Genomic DNA, 5,519 nt, shown 5'->3' with positions numbered 1-5,519 from the left:
GTCTGTGCAAAAATTCAAAACCAAATACTTTCACACGTGGCGTACAGAAAAAAGACAAAAACGTATTTCTAAAATGGGCCAATATTTTTTGTTGTTGGGCCGGATATTTGTTTTTTTTGTACAGCCTACAAATCACAACAAATTCAAATAATTTTCTTACACGTTCATGCGGAAATCTATTAAGTTACCGTAGATTTTTTTTTGATTTTTTCTGAAAATTTGAAATATAAATTTTGATTTTTTTAAAATACCGAGCTCCCTGGAGCTCGGCCTCCGTTGGCATTTTCCGGTTTGATGGCCAGTATTCCAACTCGGAAGCGTAAACCAGATGGGAGTATCCTCCCTACCCACCAAATCGGACTAATCGGCAAAACCTGGCCTATGCAAATCTAGTTCTAGTTGTCGCTTGCCGCCCTTTGTTCATCTTTGCCCCATCGCTTGTGGTCGCATAGAGTGGGTTTGGCTTGACCAAATCACCAAACAAGTGAGCTGGAGTGGTTTTATGGCTTGTGCTGGTAGATGGGGATGTAAGAGCAACTCTAGCAGAGTCGCCATATTGTGCATCACGCGGCATTCATTTCTGCTAGGCTGTTGTTGACACCGAGTCAAAATACTCAAGGGCGGCGGGTAGGTGGGCACGACCGGCGACTGATTCAGCTTCACGGTGTGTGTCATCCTCGATCCATTCAAAGTAGCCCCACACTCTCTCTCAGAACTCTCTCGGCATGGGCCTCTCAGTTCTTACTGGGAAGAGCACGACCGCACCAACATGGTCGATGAGGTTGAGTGTGGCGGCGGGGACTAATGAGGGTTGAGAGGGGGCGAGGTGTCGGCCGGTGAAGGGGGGCAGATAAGGTGAGTGTGTCAGCGATGAGGAGGGGGGGTGGTTGAATATAGTGTTTCTCTGTAACGCTAATCCCATTGACTTTGAGTGTACGCCATCCCACTCTGCAACTCACTCCGAAGCAGCCGCCACCAGAAAACTGAGAAAGCGGCAACAAACTCCGCCCATTTCACCGAGTTTCTCTCCGTAAGTTCCCTTTCCTCCCCCCGATCTCGTCTCCGTATGCATCTCCCCCGCAGAGATTTCAAAATCCTGACTGACAGGGCTGCGCCGGGGCGACCCGAAACCCTACGTGCAGGCCTTCTGCTCGACGAAATGTGCCGGAGCACCACCCAGCGCCTGGGGCCGCGGCCCGGCCGCCGTCAAGCCCGACCGCCTCAGCGCCCTCCCGGACACGCTCCTGCACCACATCATGTCGTCCCTCAAGGCGTGGGAGGCGGTCCGCACCTGCGTGCTCGCGCGCCGGTGGCGCCACCTCTGGGCTTCCTCGCCCTGCGTCGACCTCCGCATGCGCCACTCCTCCGACCGCGACGCCGACCCGCCGGGGGAGTTCCGCCACTTCGTGCAGCGCCTCTTCCTCCTCCGCGACGCGTCGGCGCCCGTGGGCACGCTCCACCTGCGGTCCGGCGACGAGGACGCCGGCTACGACGAGGACGACGCCAGCGCGTGGATCAGGGCCGCCATCAACCGCAACGCGCGGGTCATCCATCTCGCTGGGCATCGCTCGGAGATTGCATCGTTGGAACGCGTGCAGTTCGTCTCGTGCCACCTCAAGGTGCTGAAGCTGTCGTATGCCAGGCTCGACGGCCAGATCCTCAAGCAGCTCTCTTCCAGCTGCACGTCTTTGGAGGAGCTGGATCTCAAGGATTGCCTGGTGACTGGTGCCGGGATTGTGTCTGCCTCTTTGAAGACTTTGATCATGCTCAAGTGCAAGATCAACTGCGCCTTCTCCATTGCTGCTCCGAACCTCCTACTTCTGCGCCTCACCACGCCTTACGTCCGAGTCCCATCGTTCAACAACTTGGGGTCACTTGTCACCGGCACTATCATACTTGATGACTCTTTCTTGGGTGATGACTTTGAACACATCAGTGATGAAGATGACTGTGATGGAACTACTGATGATGATGGGGATGATAGCGATGATAATGATTGGACAGATACCTCTAAGATTCATGATGATGACTCTTCCTTGGGTGATGATTTTGAATATGATCATTTTATAAGATTTTGATATGGAGATACTTTTGCTGAAGAAAGTTACACGCAGGGTCGTTACAAGGATAATTTTGATTATGGTAGTGATATCGATAGCGATGACAATACCTATGAATACGGTGAGATTGCAAATGATGCAAAGCATGGCTACAAAGGTAAAGGCCAGATTTCCAGTAATGATGGTAACTATGGTGGAAACAGAGAATGCAATGGTAGGAAGATTTTAGGTGGACGCCATATTCTCGAGTCTCTTTCAAGTGCTAGGACTTTCGAGTTGTTGACTGATGCGGGATAGGTATATATAGCTGTCACCACCTTTTACTGGTCTCTCTATCTTTGAGTAAGAAAACTTCCTTGATATAGCCATCATTGTTTTTTTAACAGCCTTTTCTGATGTTTGCCAAAGAAATTTATGTTGCTCCCAATAGAACACACATATGTCCAATGAGCACATTTCTTCTTACATAAGTAGCAACACCTTCTTAGAAAGGCGCAGTTGACTGGGAGAAGAGTTCAGATCAAGAAATTTGTACTAGCTCATTTCATCATCAAATAGTACTCTGTAGGTGAAATCAATAAGATATGGAAGTATGCAGCTTCAACAACAACAAACAACAACAACAACAAAGCCTTTAGTCCCAAACAAGTTGGGGTAGGCTAGAGGTGAAACCCATAAGATCTCGCAACCAACTCATGGCTCTGGCACATCGATAGCAAGCTTCCACGCACCCCTATCCATAGCTAGCTCTTTGTCGATACTCCAATCCTTCAGGTCTCTCTTAACGGACTCCTCCCATGTCAAAATCGGTCGACCCCGCCCTCTCTTGACATTCTCCGCACGCTTTAGCCGTCCGCTATGCACTTGGGTTTCATCTCCATAAGAGTGGCTGAGTTTTTACGTTGGCTCGCCAAGCCTATCACAACCCTCCTTCTTTACCCGGGCTTGGGACCGGCTATGTTGAGACAACATAGGCGGAGTTAGTATGCAGCTTCAAGAGAGCCTTATTTATTATTTCAGATTATTTTTTATATTCTTGTAGTATTGTATCTTTTTAAATGATTACAGTTTAAATCGTCGTGTAATTAACTATTTTGAGTCTGCATACCAGTATAACGGCAATGTCCCATCACATTATAGAAAAAATGATGAATCATATTTTTACCAATAGGCGCTAATCATGGTAACACCTTACTATATGTCTTAATTTCTTTTTCATGGTGAGTATGTTTATTTTCTTCTCTGCATATTAAATAAACCTCTTGTATTCAGTATATAAAATATAAAATTGATTCAAATTACTATGTTTATTTGCTGAACACTCATTTTATGTGTGTAGGTGGTTCTGAGTAGGGAACTGGAAATGTGTCCAAGTTTTGGCAACCTGAAGACCCTGTCCCTTGGCGAATGGTGTATGGCTACAGACTTTGATACACTAATTTTCTTGCTGCAGCACTCACCTAATATACAGAAGCTCTTTCTCCAACTTAAAATTGTATGTGTAATTACATATTTGGGGCTTATGCTTACTTGATTATTTTTTAGTTTTGAGTACCTGAACACATGTTTAACAACAACTTTCTTGATCTGCAAAAGAACTTCAATACTACTCCCTCCGTTCCAAAATAGATGACTCAACTTTGTACTAAATTTAGTACAAAGTTGAGTCATCTATTTTGGAACGGAGGGAGTAGAAAGGTATCAGAAACAGGTATCAAACTACAGAGAAGATCATTTACTTGCAAAGACCTAGGAATGGTAAAGATCAACTGCTCAAAGGATGATGGGAGAGTCCACAAGTTGGCAAATTTGTTCAGGGCAAACGGTAATACCCCTCGAGAAGATATACGTCCGCCGGAGTGGGAGTGCTTGTGAGTCATACCTTCTCTTCAGATAACATTTCGTATTTATTTGTGTTATCAGTATTATTACTTGCTTGTGTGTTTCTGTGCTATTGGCTGACGGATGTAAGCTGCATATTGTCTTGTTCCACCTTCCCTAAAAAGCTACATGTTTTTATGTGCATATAATCTGCTTGATGTCTTGTCACCATTCTGTTAAATTGAAAGTATATTTGTTAACTTAAATATGTTTCTTCTGTGCATGATCCTAAACTACACACTTATCATCTCCCTGATAATTCTACCAGATCTCCGTAGCCAGAAGTAGATGAAAGAATTCGCCAGGCGTGAACTGGAGTTTTGGGGGATGTAACATCCAGCAGCCTCATTTGCTTTCAGATAAGAAATCCTGTACCATGGTCTCCACGAAGCACTGATCGTGCTCTCAAAGCTGCGCCGTATTTCTTGATGCCCTCTTTTTTTTCAGTAACATGCATGGCTGATGTTTATGGCCATCAATCATTGGAATGTTCTTCCCCGTATGATGAGTCGAGACTTTAATTTTTTTTTTAAACCAGTAGTAGGTCTAGGCTCAACCGCTCAAGTACATTTTTGCTTTGTTCCTGTAACGGATATGAACGATCCTCGTTTGAGTGTTTTAGACTAGTGCGTCTCACGAGTTTGCCATGCAACCATGTCGTTTCTACGATGACAAATGTTGATCCTTATATAGGCGGCTTTAGTGCCGTGCAAATCCAGATATTATATACTAGTAGTAGAAGGAGCTGACCATTGTTTGACATAAAGACCATTGTCAAACTAGGTGCATATTGCCAACTCGTTCTTAGACGTACAGTAACAGGCAAGATGCGGCAGCATCAACTGAATGCAGTGCTGGTAATACCGGCAAGTAAAATCCACAAACACTTAGGGCTCACATTTGGTTGTTGAGTAGGAAAAAAACCGGGAAAATAAACCCTTAGGGAAGATTCTCCTGTGCACATGAGATCTCTTCCACCACGTGGGAGAAGTTCCCACTGCCCTGGGTGCCAAAATGGCAACAAGGGGAGCTCCTTCCCACACTAATGCCTTTTATATTCCAAGGCAAATTAAAATAAGGCATACTCCCTCCGTTCGCGAATAAGTGTACTTCTAGCTTTTGTCCAAGGTCAAAGTTTTAAAACTTTGACCAACTTTATAGGGAAAATTACTAGCATTTATGACACTAAATTAATTTCACTAGATTCATTTTAAAATGTACTTTCATAATATACCAATTTAATGTGATATATGTAATTTCTCTTTGTATATAGTTGGTCAATTTCAAAACTTTGACTTAAGACAAAACCTAGAAGTACACTTATTCACGGACGGAGGGAGTATGTCTACGGGGAGCTCTTCGCTAGTTCATTGTGACTTATTATCATAATTATTTTGCTACTCTATCTATTATGTTGTCATCAATGCCAAAAGGGAGAGGTCAAAAGGGCATTTGTGCCCTTAATTGTTTTTTGTGCTAATGACAACATAACTTGCTGTTCTAACCACATGCTTGAGTCTATAAATAGTGCTGCCACATCATGGGAGAATGCATCGATGGTTAGATATGCTCCTCAAT

The 5,519-nt window shown here is 44.6% G+C and overlaps 1 pseudogene; it reads left to right on the top strand.

Moving 5' to 3' along the window:
* Window positions 1-1,066: 1,066 nt before the first annotated feature.
* LOC123191530 (putative FBD-associated F-box protein At5g53635) lies at window positions 1,067-3,594 on the top strand (annotated as a pseudogene).
* The last annotated feature ends 1,925 nt before the right edge of the window (window positions 3,595-5,519 follow it).

Source organism: Triticum aestivum, chromosome 2A, assembly GCF_018294505.1.
Source record: "Triticum aestivum cultivar Chinese Spring chromosome 2A, IWGSC CS RefSeq v2.1, whole genome shotgun sequence".
NCBI classification, from domain to species: Eukaryota; Viridiplantae; Streptophyta; class Magnoliopsida; order Poales; family Poaceae; genus Triticum; species Triticum aestivum.
The sequence above is the reverse complement of the archived record's forward strand: the minus strand, read 5'-3'. Positions and strand labels throughout refer to the sequence as shown.